Here is an 18,123-nt window from a genome sequence, read left to right as displayed (position 1 = left end):
GACAACAAGACCTAGAGATGGAGACTTCTATGGATGAATGGAGCACAAGCAGCTGCTCTTCATCTGAGGATGAGTCATCTGAGGAGGATGCTAGCTCTTTGGAAGTCATGGGTATAATACTGCCAAACCCAGAAGGAGAAGGTGGTCAAGACTCTCTAAACAAGGAAGAAGCCACAAGCTTAGAGGAGATGCTAGCTAAGGACCTACTAGAAGAAGAGAGAGAACCCTATTTGCAGGTACTAAAGAAGCATGCTGGCCTCTTTATAACTGATTACGAGCACATTAAAGGAGTGACGGTAACCCAACACCATATCCAATTAAAGGAAGGTGCCAAACCAGTGGTGCAAAGGCTAAGGAGATTAGGGCTAGTGCAACAAGATGCACTCTTAAAAGAAGTAAAAAGATTACTCAAGGCAGGATTTATCTACCCAGTGGAAGATTCTGAGTGGGTGTCTCCAGTTGTGGTAGCACCAAAGAAAAATGGGAAGTGGAGGGTATGTGTGGATTACAAGCCTCTAAACGCAGCCACAAAAAGGGACCATTTTCCTTTGCCTTTTCAAGATGAAATACTAAATGAAGTGGCTGGTCATGAAAGGTACACAGTGTGTGATGGGTACTCATGCTACTTCCAAATCAGAATTGCAGATGAAGACCAAAGAAAGACTACCTTCATAACACCTTGGGGGTGTTTTGCTTATAGAGTTATGCCTTTTGGTTTAACTAATGCTACTTTCCAGAGGTTTATGAACTTGGTGTTTCAACCTTACTTTGGTAAGTCCATACTAGTCTTCATTGATGATTTTTGCATTTACAGCTCTAGGGAAGTACATCTGTCCAAGGTTGATGAAGGTTTCACCCGTCTGGCCCAATTGGGTGGGCAATTGAATAAAGACAAGTGCCACATAGGTGAGAGCAACGTCACTCTACTAGGCCATGTTGTGTCTCAAGATGGTATTGAGGCTGACCCTGAAAAGGTAAAGACATTGTTATCTTTACCTACTCCTTCAAACGTGAAGCAACTAGTCTCCTTCATTCAAAAGGTTCGCTACATGGGACGATTCATACATCTCCTTTCTCAGGCAATCTATCCTTTGCAGCAGCTCACTAAACACACTACATTGACATGGAGTGAGGAGGGTGAAAGGTGCTTTCAAGAAGTTAAAACCATTTTGAGCTCATTGCCTGTCGTCCTACAACCCACATGGGGTGAATTATTCTATGTAAATCCTAGTGTAGGTCCAGAAGCTCTAGGAGTTGCCTTGATGCAAAAAGACCCAAAGACATCTCTCATGAGACCAGTCTACTTCTCTAGTAGAGTGATGACAGCTGCTGAAAAGGGTTTCAGCGCAACTGAGCAATTGGTGCTAGCTCTTAAGTTTGCAGTGGAGAAGTTTCAGGCTTACTTACTTCCGAGACAATTTGTGGTGATCACAACTGAGGAGGTTTTTCCATATGCCCTACAACACATGGAATTGTCTCAAAGAATAGCAAAGTGGGTGGTGCAGCTTCAAGAGTTTGACTACGCACTACACGTAGAGGATTCCACCCGTGCTTGTTTGGCAGATGTCCTCACAAAAAGGTGTTATGAGAAGGCCAAGAAAGAGGCACCTAGTAAGGTACCGCCTATCCCGGAGCCTGAAGTTCTACTGGGAGTACACAGTTTGTATTTTGATGGGGCTTACAAGAGGACCAAAGACAAGGCATCAGCAGGCATAGTAATGTTAGGTCCAGAGAAGGAGAAGATCTTTGCAAAAGGGTTTCATCTAAAAGAGGTTCATTCTAACAATGAGGCAGAGTACCATGCCCTTGTTTTAGGGTTGCAATGTTGTCTTTCTCAGGGCATCACAAAGCTAAATGTTTTTGGTGACTCCATGTTGATTGTTAAGCAAATGGTTGGTGTATGGGCCTGTAAAAATGACAAATTGTCTGTTAAGATGAGGGAAGCAAAGGCCTTGTTGAAGGGTTTTAAAGAAGTTCGAGTGCACTTTGTACCTAGAGATCAAAATCGAGAAGCAGATGCCTTAGTAGGTGAAGAACTACAAACTCTCATAGTAGGTGCTATCCTTGTGAAAAGTTCTTTATACCAGGGAAAGGAGGAGCTGCATGATTTACTTTACTTTCTTGAGCATTGTGAAGCACCCTCTGGTATGAGTAAAAGTGAACGTAGGTGGTTGGCAAAAAAGGCTACCAGCTATAGCTTAGTGAATGAGGACTTTTATTGTAGAGGGAAAGATGTTGTCTTAAGGAGAGTTCCTGCATCCCAAGAGATAAAGGATATTTTTTTTAGTTGTCATGAAGGTGTGTGTGGTGGCCACTTTACACAAGAGATTACTAGCAGAAAGATTTTACAAGCAGGGTTCACGTGGCCAAGCCTCCATCGAGATGTACAACATTGGTGCCGCACATGTGAGGTTTGCCAAAAAGCTAGACCAAGGCGTCTTACCCATGAAAATCAGCATCCAATCAAAACCTATGGGCCATTTGAAAAATGGGGGATAGATGCAATAGGGCCACTACCTTGCACTCAATCAGGGAAGGAATACATCATTATGGGGGTGGAGTACATTATGGGGGTGGAGTACATGACCAGATGGGCAGAAGCTCGTCCCACAAAGCGCATCACAGCCAAGGACGTGAGTGATTTCATTTTTGAATGCCTTTTTTGCCATTTTGGCACACCTTTGGAGATTCTCTCGGATAGGGGACCGGGATTTCGAGCTGATTTAGTCGGGCAATTGATGAGCAAGTTAAAAATCAAGCGCAGGCACTCTACACCATACTACCCTTAGTGCAATGGTCTTGTGGAAAAGGTAAATGGTCTTATATGTAAAATCATCACTAAGCAAGTGCATTTACATCCTAAGGCATGGGACAAACACCTAGATGCAGCACTTTGGGCCTACAGAACATCCTTTAAAACATCCATGGGGTATACACCTTTTCACTTGGTTTACGGGCAAGAGGCCCTATTGCCTATAGAAGTGGAGCTAGCGAGACTCCGAGTTCTAAAAGCACATCAAGAGGATAGTCAAGAGAAGCAGGTGGAAGGAAGAATCATTGATTTGGAGAGGTTAGGGCTAGATCGAGAGTCAGCAGTGAAGTACTATGCAGCCCAGGCAGAGAAGAAACGAAAGAAGTTCAATCGCAACCTTGTCAAGAAAGGTATCAAGGAAGGTTCTTTAGTGCTCAGGTACGACAATCGCTTTGATCGCAGGAAGGATGGTAAGTTCTTGCTTAAGTGGGAAGGCCCTTTTGTAGTGATACAGAGGTTCTCAAATGGTAGTTACCAACTAGGTAACCTAGATGGTAAGGTACATCAGACCCCGATAAATGGTTGGCGATTGAAGGCCTACCAATGTCGTCTTTCACAGCCATATGCTGGTGAAATCAATGCTAAGGATGGTTCAGAGGAGAGCTCATCATATTCGAGCTCCAACTAAGGTAACAATCATGTACATAGTCGTTTCAAAAAAAAAAAAGAGAAGACAAAAAAAAAGAAAAAAAAAAGGAAAAAAAGAGAAGAAAAAAAGAAAAAAAAGAGAATGCTACCAGTGAAAGCGGATATTGACAATGGATGGGGTATGGCTTTCAAGGGTCTAGGAGACCAGTTGTTAGTCATGGATGGATACAATTATTCATCAGAAAGGACTAAACAGGGTGCATCAGCCAAGAAAGCAGTAACATGGCAAATTCAATTGGTACCAGGTGGGTAAGTATTCAAGAGAACCCTATTGTAGCACAACCTACAGCTAGAGGCATCAAATACCTCTAGCTCAAGGGGGAGGGCTATATGATGCATGGTTTTTAGGACCCCTTCTGAAGATGCAATAAAGGCACAGTTAGTTGTTGGGGAGCTGAGAATACTCTAGTCCAAGGGATCTCAAAAGAGAAGAAAAATCTACTTCACAAGCACCAAAGAGTAAAAAGTGCCATGGACAGAAGATACGTGGGAACGAGCTCTTATGCATGCCAACAACCTATATCTTACAGAATAGCCCATTCTAGGTGTGAATTTCTAGTGAAATTTAGATGAGGATGTTCGTGTGGACTCACAGCACAGCATACTCCGTTTTCACTTTTTATCGACAGTAAATATTTTTTACCTACAGTAAATATTTTTCACCTTCATGGTAAATACAAATCACTTTTTACCTACAGTAACTTTTTTTACCCATGGTAAATATTTTTTACTGCACCATAAGTATTTGGTAGGTAACAGTTCACTGTTACTAGAAGCAGTGATTGGGCATCAACAATGCAGTTACAGGAGGAGAAAAGGAGAAAATCTTATGGTAAAGGTGAGTCAACAGGGATAAAGACTTTTGAGTTGAAAAGAGACATGCTGATTTTTTCAAAGAACACATGTCAAAAGAAGCCATGGTTGAGGATTTTTTGAGAATTTCATATTCAGGAGGACCCAGCTACCACCCCCCCCCCCCGCAGGTCCCCCCTTGACATGTGCAGAACCTCCAGTTTCAACAGCCACCTTACCTGCTCTTAAATGCTGGTCAAGGCCTTATCCCCATGTGTCACAATCAGAAAAATCAGCATTTACCCTCCCCTCTCACATCACTCTAGAGAATATCTTGATGGTGACATATCAGGTGACCTCAATCTGTTGACCACCCTAAGCAAAAAGTAACCCCAATCAGCGGATTTAATCATGTTTATCCCTAATCCTAAACCCTCTCAGAAACCTATATAAGGAGGCCTTCTCTCACTCAAAACCAACACTTCACCCACTTCACCAAGCAACGAAGCTATGACGACATTGCTCACAACGAGGAGCTATGGATGGAGCTCTACTCTCTCTCCCTCTAGTATGCTACATTACTAGCCCTAAAACCTAAATAAGGAGTCTTCTCTCATGCTCCATGGCCACCATCCTCACCATCATTCTCTAAGGTATTGATGTGTTGCTAGTAGGATCATACCTACTTGCTGGGTTGATTGTTTTTGACAAGGGATTATGCCATCCTTGGCTTGCTTCTCTATATCCTTGTTATGTATGATCAGATGCCGTTGTATTGTTAAGCTGATGTCTTGTGTATATATATGCTACATAAGGTCCCTAAGCTTCGTTTCTATGTGTTTTGCCATATGTTTTGATGCCATCATAATGCCAGAAGTCTCACTTGCCTATGTGCACTATGTGTGAGGTCCCTAAACCTCTTAATTTAGGGTGGTGCCCCCTTTGTTTTGTTCTTTGCTTGTTTGCATGAGGCGTGGTTTGTGGAGTGTGCACGAGTACAGAGGCCACCCGATTGCACTACTCTTTTTCCCGCCATCACATTGGATCGAGCAAGTGATTGATCATGAGTCGGGGCCAGTATGGTAACTCGTACCATAGAGATAGTCTCTTCATCCCTGGAGGCAATCCGTCATCGCACATCTCCTTATGCTCTAACCATGCTTGTGCAGACATCCTTGGTGGCTCTCTTCCCAAAAAGCCGTCACGTAACACATGATTCTCTGGAAGATACGCTTGATGACCTTCGTAGATTTGCTTCTTCAGTGAGGGCGCCCTACGTGCATTTAGTCTAGGTCCACATGTGACACATGCTCTGTATCCGCTTGTTTGAAGCCCTGCATGTATACACATGATAATAGATCAACTATGGGAAAAAACAAGACTTACAGTGTCTGAGTCAGGAGTGTCAATAGATCACCTGAGCATTCTCTTAGCCTAGGATAGTCATGCATGGTCCACATTAGAATGCCTCTGATCAAAGCATTCAGTCGTCCTGTGTGTCGGCTCATATCCACCACCTCTATGCCAATCCACAATTGTTGTAGCTCTTCCAATAGTGGACGAAGATACACATCCATATTCTCCACTTTATATCGCCCTGGCACAATCAAGCTTAGCCATAGGTGCCCCTTCTTCGTAGTCAACCACGGGGGAATGTTGTAGTTGACGATGACAACGGGCCATACACTGTAAGATGTTGATCTTTGACCAAATGGATTTACGCCATCCATAGCCAGGCCTAAGCGTAAATTTCGAGCTTCCCTAGAAAAATCCGACCATGTTCCATCTATATGTTTCCAGGTTGCGCAATCTGCAGGAATTCGTAGCACACCATCCGAAGATTTATTCTCCTCATGCCATGATGCTAGGGCGGCCATGGACTTACATTCGAAGAAATGCTTGATGCGAGGAAGCAGAGGAAAATGTCGCAAAACCTTTTGTGGAATTTTTGTCCCGTGGAGATCTACTCGATATCTTTTGGAATCACATTTCGGACACTTCTCCATGTCTATGTATTCCCCTCTGAAAAGAATGCAGTCATTAGGACAAGCGTGGATAGAATTGTAATCCATCCCCAAGTTTTGCAAAATCTTTCTTGCTTTATCTCGGGAATCTGGCATCACATTGTCAGCTGGTAGTATGTGCTCTTTAAGCAATCTACACAACATAAAAATACGATACAGTTGTGTAAAAATCTATCAGATCATTATACATTTAGAGTTTTATTAAAGTAAACTAATTGTAATAGATCACCTGAAAAGTGCTGTGACGCTAGTGTCACTCCATCCAAACTTTGCCTGCATGTTGAGAAGAACCAGGAGTGCTTTCAATCTAGACATACGTGCTCCATTATACAATGGCGTATCGGCTTCACTTTTCATATCATCATAGATAAGCCTTTCTGAATCCATGATCGTCTCGATCATTTCATCAATCTCGGCCTCAAACATTGCCTCATTGGGAATGTGCTCTGCATGATCATCCCCCGAGCTGTCAGAGGCTACATCTTGTGGCCTCACATATGCTGCTTGACCAAAGCGCCTGCAAACACGTCTATTGGGTTGCAAGATTGCTGCTTGTTGGCCAGCGTCAGAGTCCGACGAGTTATAATTGGCAACAACTCGATCTATAATAGATGGATCGAACTCGCCAAATTCGCGAATGTGCTGCAAAGAAACACGTCTTGTCCATCGCACAGCATGCTTGCATTGATTACAAGGACATAAGACCCTCGTTGAGAGATAGGTGTTTCGGTTGGACGGTCCCACATCCTCGTCACTACTCATAATGAGGATAAAAATCTTATAACCTGGACAACAAATTTAATATTCTATTGGCATTCTTCGTCTTATCTCTCTCTCTCTCTCTCTCTCTCTCTCTCTCTCTCTCTCTCTCTCTCTCTCTCTTACCTCACATTCTCTAGTCATGTGCAATCCCCGCACACCTCGGTTTAGAGGTGCACGGAGATCAGAACCACCGGGTTATAATCTCGTCTTTATTGGTCAATACCTATATTTGTGGGTATAAGAAATCTACAGAACCACGTCTACATGATACTGCATGTAGTGGACAAAACCCCTTTGCCTCTTCTCTAGCTGTAGCACTTCACAACATCTTAACATCTTTTCACAGTAGATCTTTTCACTGTTCGTCTAACTCTAAACCCTAAACCGTAAGTAATTCTTGCGTGGACTTGATCTAACGTAGATAAGCGTAAATCTAAATAAACGTAAATCTAACTAAAAATAAACCTAAATCTAATTTAACGTAAGTCTACATCTAACCTAATCTTTAACGTCTTTTGGGATAGTTTCCTACGACGTTAAAACTCTCTTCTTCTTGTGTGTGTGTGTGTGTGTGTGTGTGTGTGTGTGTGTGTGTGTGTGTGTGTGTGTGTGTGTGTGTGTGTGTGTGTGTGTGGGTAAACCTAAATAAACCTAAATAAACCTAAGTCTAATCTAATATAACATAAATCTAAATCTAACGTAAATTATGTTATATTAAAAACAAAGAACTAAACTAACAGGGATTATAAGAACCTTAAAACTGATTTAGCACATAATTTTTCACATAACTCGGCAAGAGTTGGCATTCTCATCACTAAAGATGTGAGAGTTAACTTCCGGCGGTGACGCTGCCTCATCTCCATCCACATCTGACGACAGCAATTGGCCCTTTAGACCGTTCTTGCTCTTGTTACTAACTTTGAAGTTGCTGTTGAATGACTAGAGGTTGTCTAGATGGTCATTGTGTCGAGGATGTAGTGACTCTTGCCGCCCTGAAGATCCACCTTCTTCCCTATCTTCTGAAGACATTTCACCAATACTTTTGGATCAACGGAGCCCACCATGAGTGAAGGCAGCAATACCCTATATTCCATTGAGGGCTTTCTTCACCCGCTTCATGCAGGCATCGCAGTCTATGGAGACCTAAATCTAATCTAATATAACGTAAATCTAAATCTAGCGTAAATAAACGTAAATCTAATTAAAAATAAACCTAAATCTAATCTAATTTAACTTAAATAAACCTAAATCTAATTTAACGTAAGTCTACATCTAACCTAATCTTTAACGTCTTTTAGGATAGTTTCCTACGACGTTATAACTCTCTTCTTCTTGTGTGTGTGTGCGTGTGTGGATGTGTGTGCCAATAAAAAGAGATAAATGGTATAACCTTTCTATCACCCATGCCAAGTATGATAGATTGGTTATGCCATTTCCCTCTTGAATAATAGGTCTTGAGTTCAACTCCTCGTCGGCTAGATCTTTAGGTCTTTTAATTTTAATTAGTTTCCTACGACGTTAAATTAGTTTCTCTCTCTTTCTCTCTCAATGTGTGCGTTTTTTTGTTTATGCATGTTTTCTCTCTCTTTTCCTCTCTCAATGTGTGCGTTTTTTGTTTATGCATGTTCTCTCTCTCTTTTCCTCTCTCAATGTGCGCATTTTTTGTTTATGCATGCTCTCTCTCTCTTTTCCTCTCTCAATGTGTGTGTGCATTCTTTGTTTATGTATGTGTGTGTGCGCTTTTGTTTATGTTTGTACTCTCTCTCTCTCTCTCTCTCTCTCTCAAAAACACTATGTGTGTGTGTGAGTGTGTGTGAGAGAGAGAGAGAGGGAGAGAGAAAGAGGGGAAGGGAACATGAGAGTGAGGAGAGGGAAGGAGCATACCTGGCTCTCCTTCCTCTCCTCGTGTGTGTGTGTGTGTGTGTATGTGTGTGTGGAGAAGAAAGAGAGAGAGAGATAGATTTTATTATCGTCCTCGGAGGTCAAATATGACCTATGGGACCAAAGTTACATGTGATGTCGTATGTGTATGGCTGATGAGTGACTCTTGATGCTCCAAAATTGTAGTGATGAGAGTCGCAATGGAGATCCCACACTTTGGCTGGGAGAGGAAAGTGTGTAGGTCTAAGTTATGGCTGAAAATGTGAGAGAAGCAAGTTCGGATGTGATCAAAAGCTGAGCACTCTAGTAGTGTGTGGTACTCAGACTCTCGAACTTGCACTGAGCATAATGTGCACAATCGATTTGACTCTTCTCCATTGCCCCAACGCCCTATCTCGCATCGAAGGAAATGGGAGCTAAGCCGAATTGCTGCGATAGTGCGTATCGCGGACAAGGGAATAGGCTCAAGCATGTAAGTGTGAGTACGGTTTCCTCTCTCAGCGAAGAACATGGTTTTGTAGTTGGGGGCAATATAGGTGGTGTAATGTATGAAGCGTGACCCACCGGAGAGAGAGAGAGAGAGAGAGAGCGATAGAGAGCGTTACCTGCTCCTTGCTTGAGGGCGCCGAAAAACTCAGATATGAGATCTGAGTTTTTGGGCGCTCTCTGTTATTTTTTTAGCCCAGCCGGCGTCGCTATGAGCGTCGCAAATTTAAAAGTAAATTTGCGACGCTCATAGCGACGCCGGGAATGTTTTTTTTGAGCGTCGCTGTGTGAGCGTCGCTAATATGAATAGCCTCTTGTAGTGCATGTTCTTGCCAGTTAAGGATTTCATACTGATCTTTCAATTAATCTTGCAATATCTCCTCCCTAGTGTATCCAATTTATTTCCTCCATCCTTATTTCTCATATGTCCATAGCTTACAGCCTCATCTTTCACTTGGTAATCAGATATTTCACGTATCATAACAATTAGACTTGTAAAACACCATAGACGATTTGAATCTCAAAAGAATTGACTGACATGCTTGAATTCCATAAATATGACGATTGATTACATCCACATAAAAATTACATCAAAAGTGCCATCGATATCTTGAAGAATAATTATAAGTTGTTTCCCAATAACCAACCAAAAATATGATCAAGGGTTTGGACAAAAGGGAGATATTGATTCGATTCCAAAAGATGAATTACATGGACTCATCCTCCAAAACTTGGAAATTAGGTAATTAGCTGGTCCCAATCTTCCCAAGAAGCATCTTCAACCAGATATCACTTCCACTTGATTAGTACTTCTTGAATTTTCTTGTTCCACAGTTGCTTCTCTTTAGTTTCCAGAACTTGTTCTGGTTCCATTTGAAATTCTTCCTGATTGGACGAGAATGGTATCATCATGATTCAAAACATGTAGAGGGTCAGCAACATATTTCTTAAGCAGGCTGACGTAAAAAACATTATGAATGCACATGTGAGGCGGTAAGGCTAACTTATAGGCTTGTTCTCCTATCTTTCTACAGATTCCAGAAGGTCCACAATATCTAAATGCAAGCTTATGGAATTTTCCTAGCTTTAGGGAGCTGCGTTTAGGTTTGACTCTGAGGAAAAACTTATTCGCCTTCGCTAAAGCTTCTAGCGGAGCGGTGAAGATCAGCGTAGCTCTTCTGCCTATCACTAGCTCTCTTCAGGTTGTCTCTAATGAATAGAATTTGATGATCCATCTCTTCTAGGGTAGAATTAGCAGTAGGAACATGAAGAGCTGGGTCGGCTAATCGAAGAGGGACTAAACATTCCTGACCATACAAGGCTTTAAAGGGTGACATTCCAAGGATGCGATGGTGAGAAGAGTTATAAGAAAACTCAACTAGGGAAAGAAACTTGATCCATTTCTAGGGTTTCTGGTTGCAGTATGCTCAAAGCATATCTTCAATGACTTGATTCACTCACTCAGTTTGACCAGCAGTTTCCAGATGATATGCTGAGCTGAGATTCAGTTGGGTACCCAGAGATCAAAACATGGCTTGCCAAAACTTAGAGGTAAATCTGGCATCCCAATCACTCATGATTCTTGCAAGGATTCTATGTAATCTTACTACCTCTTTGATAAATACTGGGCTATGTCAATGGCGGTGGCTTTTTGCTTGACTGGAATTAGATGAGCCACCTTAATGAGCTTATCTACTATGACAAAAATAGAATCATAGTTTCCAGTTGTCTTTGGAAGACTTGTAACAAAGTCCATACTCACGCATTCCCACTTCATCTGAGGAACATCTAGGGGCTGAATCTTTCCAAGTAGTGAAGAAGACCATTTGCTAAGGTATAGTCAGTCAAGTGTTCCCTCAGGTTCTGAGCTTGAATATCTTGCAGAAGAGGTCTAAAATAGGGGTCTACTTGAACTTCTTGTTGAACTTCCTCAGGTAAAGAAGAGCTAAGGAGTGAATTAGTCAGGATTGATGAGGACAAGACTGCTGGTCAAAAGGTCTTTGAGTCTATTGAAGGTAGCATTTCTCACCACAACAAAAAAGAAAGAGTCGTCCTCAACTCGAATAAAATACGTAATTGATGAAACTTCTTAGGTACGTCTTGCGACTTAAATTCTTGTTAACACTTTCAACTTGACTTCTCTCTTACTCTTCTTCATCCCCAAAAATCTGCTAATATAATATTGGAGTCATGGGAAATCTTTCTTGATAAGCTATCTTCTTGAATAAGTCATCGCATTTGTGGATTCTTCAATACGCTACTTCCTCTTTATAAGCTACTGGTAATCCCTTCTTTATCAGCACTTGTTATCCTCTTATTTTTTCGATCTTCACTCTCTTGTAACTTAGTCATTTTCTTATCTGATGGCGTCTTGGCAAGAAGACTTGGTCATTCTTGTATGCATCTCTCACTTGCAGAGTGCAGATGAGGCGTTAAAAGACAATTTTTAGGGCGATACAAAGATCTCCTCTTTCCTCAGCCAAATTCTTGTGTCGGCCAAACGATATGGAAGACATGGTGACATCTCACAAGAGTGACTCTCTGAGTTAGAGTCCATTTTTGTAATAATACCTGACTTGCTATGGTTACAGAGGCTCTAGGACTTGGCCCTCGATACTACTACGTCAAAAGGACATGAGATCATGGATTCTCCACAAGGTTGTTCTTGTTTTTTCAGTTTATTTCCCATTCCAAGATTTTCCTCGATACCATCTGGAGTCTTCCTCTTAGAGGTCCTTTTGTTTTTTTTAGCTCATACCCGAGAAATTGCTCAAGCTGTTTCTCGTAGAAGCATTCCAGAGGGTGAGCATCCTAATATGTGTGGTGCTTGTGATACTTGGTTATGTGACCATATATTAGAGGATCTTGATGAGCTGTAAATTTTCTTGCCTCTCTTGTAATTACTTTCTTCCTCCCTTGTAATCCTTTTTGGCTTTAATTAAAGAAAAATCCCTTTTTTGAAAAATTTGAGTATTGTCCGTACTTCTTTGTCTTGAAATGTCAGTCTCTCCTCTTTAATTAAATTCTTAAGGACATCTCTATTTAGTGCTTTTTTTTCAGCAAAGGGTCTTCTGTCTATGATATTCTTAAGTAAAGATTCCAATTTTGAGTTCTTGGCTAACTCATAAGTTTGTTTTCTTATTCTTCTTCGAAGTTTAAATGTCCGCAATATTTATGAACTTATCTATTGCACTTTTCCATCTTGATTCCTTGTGAGTTTTTAAGCTTGTTTCATTTACTCTCTTTTCTATTTGTCAAATGCACAGCAACTTCTTCTCATTGCACTACAAGAACTTGAAAGTAGAAGGTTGGATTGATCTTCTTTTTCCAAAATTTATAGCATACGAGCTTACATATCGTTGGAAAATTGTATTCATCTTCTAATCAAAACATCAAGAGCTTACATATCGCAAAGGGATAGTAACGTTAAAAAAAAAGTGGTTACAACATGCGTTGTATAGTTTTTCTTGGGGATCCTAAGCCCTCAAGATTCATAGGCTACGGGGTAAAATTATTGCTATAGAATTCCTCCTATTTATAGGGGACATGACATCCGCTACTGGAACTTCAAAAACTTTATCAAAAATTTGGAAGCTTCAAAATAGGTTCAATAGCTTTCTAGACATTGTCATAGATATTGTTTACGATCTTCTTGGCTCTTAATAAACCCAATGTCATTTGCGAAGACCAAAACAAAAACCACTAACTTCTTCGTGAAGAGATCTGTCACCACGCAATTTAAGGTAGCAGGGGTGTTAGTTAGACCAAAAGGCCTAACTGTAAAATTGTAATACCCAAACTTGGTGTTGAAGGCGGTCTTGAGAATGTCTCCCTGCTTGATCCTAACCTAGTAGTAACATGACTTGAGATCTATCTTGGAATAAATTGAGGCTAGGTGAGGAGTAGCATCAACAGTAGTGGTTGTAGGTATAAAGGTTACTAGAATTTCAAGTGACACTTGCTCTGAAGGGTTTACAGGTCTTTCAGGGCCAGTTATCGGCACAACTGTAGAGGCAACTCGTTCTCTCAACTCTTGACGGGGTGACATGGTTATTATCTGCAATATCATATTCTTTATTTATCAAGAGAGACTAGCAAAATTTTGAGACAGTATTTTAGCTTGGATAAATAAGCATCTTTTCATGAGGCAAACTAGATGTTATGAGTAGAAGTTTACTTTCAAAATCTGGAAATAAGATTGGACCATACCATATCTCTTTGGTCCCAATCCCACCTTTCTTTCATCATTGCAATACATAAATTATTCAATAGTTGTACGCGTCCCCAGAGGGTTAACCATATAACTCCATTTGACCCAAATGTTCTCCATTTCTTAGTAGAAATGGCACTTTCCTTAGGAGAGAAACATTCGATAAGGTGTCTCAACATGACTAATGTGTTCTCTGGTTCGGCTATCCCCATTCTTTCAGGACTATCCTATAAACTTATTCTTTTTGAATATTCCAAGCCATCAGTAATTCCAAAACGAGTCTTGCTATATATACTTATAGATTTATCTATGGCTAATAACAAGAACTTCTTGGATTTCTTCATTATTACTCAAAATTATCTTCCAATCAATGTCCCAAAAATTAATTCTTCATGTGGTAGCTACTTTACCCAATCTTGCTCCTTATTACTAAGCTTAAGGAAGAATGACAAGTAAAGCTCAATAAAAGTTTCACCCATGCCACTTTCATGTGTCTTTGCACAAGTGCATGCGTCTTCATTCATTTATGCCACTTCCATGCATTCTCGCACGAGTGCATTGCCTATTCTTTCACAAAGTTCTATATTGTTCATTTCCAATGTTACTCACACTTCCCACTTGCTCAAATCCCAGGGACAAGTATAGGTTTCTGGAAATAAGAGCTCCCTAAAATGTTTCAACATAGCGAGCCTTCGCTCTAGCATAGCAATTTCCATCCTCTCATAGATAATCCACTGAATTTCTTCTGGCAGATCCCAAGCCATCTTGAAATATTTTGAATAATTTATTGCAACATCGAGACTTTATTTTGTAATATATTATTGAAATTTGGGTGTAGAATAGACTGAGTTGTTTTTCCCTCATGCATTAATCCAAAATTCCAAGGTCCAAAATTAGGCTCTAATACCACTTGTGAGAGCCATACCCAAACTGGACCCTACTCACCTCCCTCGGTCTTCCAAACTGCTCTAGCGAATGACGTAGATCTATTTGCAGATATCCCTCCCACTTGGGACCGACACCCAGACATGACTCCGGACTATCTTGAATGCCAACCCAAGGGGTTAAATCCCATCAATTTGACGCCATTCATTTATCATAATTTAATACTTCCTTGGCATCTTTCAGTGACCCACACCCGAAATCGTGGTCCTTAGTCTTGATTCTCTTTATCTTTAGCTTGAGGATCTGCTCTTGCTTTCTTGTTCTCCCTTGGTTCATGGATATAACCCCTTTTTCCTGACAAGTAAGCACGCAGTTATTGCTTTCTCCTAAGAAGAGGGATCTTGTAATCCTATCTGGTCTCGCTCATTCCCGCTTACCCTTTTTTATCCCACATAGTCCTAGCGTTTAACATAAAGTTTTTATTCAACATCCGGCCATCTGAACCTCTGGATACGCCCACCCACCGAACCATTCATGAAAATCCCTTCCCAAGATAGTACTTAACTTTTACAGAATCAGGGAAGACAGTCTATCAGACATCGTCAGACAACAAGCAGCATACAATCTATTGCATACCCTCGTTCAAGGAAATTCATCTGGTTGTTCACACCAGATTCTTATTTAGAAACTTTTAATTCATTTCTTTTCCTTTATCTGCTATAATTAGCTTGTAGCTAGTTCCCTAACTAACCATGAAACACATGTAGTTTCAACCAATTCATCTCTCCTTACTCAGTACCGAGATAATATGTTACAACCATCAGAATGGAGACATATTCACAATATTTATCAGAATTAAGTATTTGGGAATGATTCTTCTAATTTGATCATTCCTTCTAAAGCATTTTATTTACCAGAATTAAGTGTTTGGGAATGGCTCTTCTAATTTGATCATTCCTTCTTAAGCATTTTATTCGAGAGATATAGCACCATCTAGTGACAGATGCCCAAGATGGCTCCTATAGTCTTAGCCTTTCTTTATTCCTTTTTATGCACCCAAATCGAACAAATTTCTTTAATTAAATTCACATCATCCTCCATGAGTAAGACCTTCTCATCCAACTATTGGCATCAGGTTATACCCGGATTATGGCCGTTTTCCAATAAGAAACCGCGGGTACTTCACCTGGCTTGGAAAAAATAAAACAAACCAATTCATCCCTTATCCCTCGGGCATGAATGACCCAGGTATAACAAACTTGCCAACTACGCTGCCCTAGCCAAAAAGGGCCAATCTCCATCAAGTTCCCCAAGAGAATCCTCTCAATGGGCCGGCCTTTCAATCAAATTAACCCCAAGAAGATCCATCTTGGTTTCCGGTAATTTCCAGACAATGTTCAAAAATCCTAGTTAAATCTATGTTTTGCAATGGGCTATCCTATCACCTCTCGAGATTCTTTTTTAACTCTTAGTTAGTAATAACCAGGCTCATTCATTTATCAACCTTAATTCCTACTTTCATAAATTATCTACGAACCAAGTTTATTTGAAAAATACAAGCGAATTTTTGCCATAGGCATTTGATGGTTAATGTCTCTTCGGATATGCCAACTTTTCAAGTTCAATCCTTGATTTGTATAACTCTCAAGTTTTTGTAATCCTTTTCCATCCATGGGGAATCTTCATGAAAGCTTGTAGAGTTTTTGCAATCCTTTTCCATCCATGGGGCATCTTCATGAAAGCTTGTAGAGTTTTCGGTTCAAACAACACGGAGATGAATTTTGCGAAGTTATCCCTTATCTCTCCCATCCAGTATTTGCTAACAAATTTAAAATTGAAAACTTTAGAAATACTCTTCAATACCCAAAATTTAACTACTTTTATCGAGCTTAGATAACTACTCTTTTCTTATGGTGCGTAGCTTTCCATTTAGGAAGCTAGAAGGTCGTCCTATAATTTATGACTCTTCGAGCCTTCCATTAAAGCCTGGAAAAGAAATTATAACCATACATTCTTCCTACCGTAAAGAGACATGCAAACCCTAATCTTGATTTCCATAATGAGACTAAACCTTTCTCTCTTTAATGTGACAAGGGTTCCATAGAAGCTTAACCCTAATAACACAAGGTCACCATGGAAGCTAAACCCTAAATTGCAAGTTTGCCTTTCAAAGCTTTTCCTAAATGAAAAGTTACCATCAAAGCTTAGCTTAAGGATGAAAATGTACATTTGAAGCTTAACTTAATGATGCATAGATACTCTTAGAACTTAACCATAATTATGAGGTTACCATTAAAGTTTAAACCTAAAATACAAGGTAGTCACTAAAGCTTACACCTAAGTGCAAAGTTACAACTAAAGCTTACCTTAAAAGTACAAATCTACCTTTGAAGCTTAACTTAATGATGCATAGATACTCTTAGCACTTAACCCTAATTGCGAGATTACCATTAAAGCTTAAACCTAAAATATAAGATAGTCACTAAAGCTTAAACCTAAAATATAAGGTAGTCACTAAAGCTTACACCTAAAATACAAGGTAGTCACTAAAGCTTATACCTAAGTGCAAAGTTACCATTAAAGGTTAGCTTAAGAGTGCAAATCTACCTTTGAAGATTAACTTAATGATGCATAGATACTCTTAGCACTTAACCCTAATTGTGAGGTTACCATTAAAGCTTAAACCTAAAATACAAGGTAGTCACTAACGCTTACACCTAAGTGCAAAGTTACAATTTAACCTTAGCTTAAGAGTGTAAATCTACCTTTGAATCTTAACTTAACAATGCATTGATACTCTTAGCACTTAACCCTAATTGCGAGGTTACCATTAAAGCTTAAATCTTAAAATACAAGGTAGTCACTAAAGCTTACAGCTAAGTGCAAAGTTACCATTAAAGCTTAGCTTAAAACTGAAAATCTTCCTTTGAAGGTTAACTCAATGATGCATCGATACTCTTAGGACTTAACCCTAATTGCGAGGTTACCATTAAAGCGTAAACCTAAAATACAAGGTAGTCACTAAAGATTACACCTAAGTGAAAAATCACCATTAAATCTTAGCTTAAGAGTACAAATCTACCTTTGAAGCTTAACTTAATGAAGCATAGATTCTCTTAGCACTTAATCCTAATTGCGAGGTTACCATTAAAGCTTAAATCTTAGAATACAAGGTAGTTAGCAAAGCTTACACCTAAGTGCAAAGTTACCATTAAAGCTTAGGTTAAGAGTGCAAATCTACATTTGAAGGTTAAATTAATGATGCATATATTCTTAGCACTTAACCCTGATTGAGAGGTTACCATTAAAGCTAAAACCTAAAATACAAGGTAGTCACTAAAGCTTACACCTAAGTGCAAAGTTACCATTAAACCTTAGCTTAAGAGTGCAAATCTACCTTTGAAGCTTAAATTAATGATGCATAGATACTCTTAGCACTTAATCCTAATTGCGAGGTTATTACTAAAACTTAAACCTAAAATACAAGGTAGTCAGGAAAGCTTACACCTAAGTGCAAAGTTACCATTAAGGCTTAGCTTCAGAGTACAAATCTACCTTTGAAGCTTAACTTAATGATGCATAGATATTCTTAGCACTTAACCCTAATTGCAAGGTTACCATAA

This window comes from Adiantum capillus-veneris, chromosome 28 (genome assembly GCF_014529385.1).
Source record: "Adiantum capillus-veneris isolate H3 chromosome 28, ASM1452938v2, whole genome shotgun sequence".
Taxonomy (NCBI): domain Eukaryota; kingdom Viridiplantae; phylum Streptophyta; class Polypodiopsida; order Polypodiales; family Pteridaceae; genus Adiantum; species Adiantum capillus-veneris.
The sequence above is the reverse complement of the archived record's forward strand: the minus strand, read 5'-3'. Positions refer to the sequence as shown.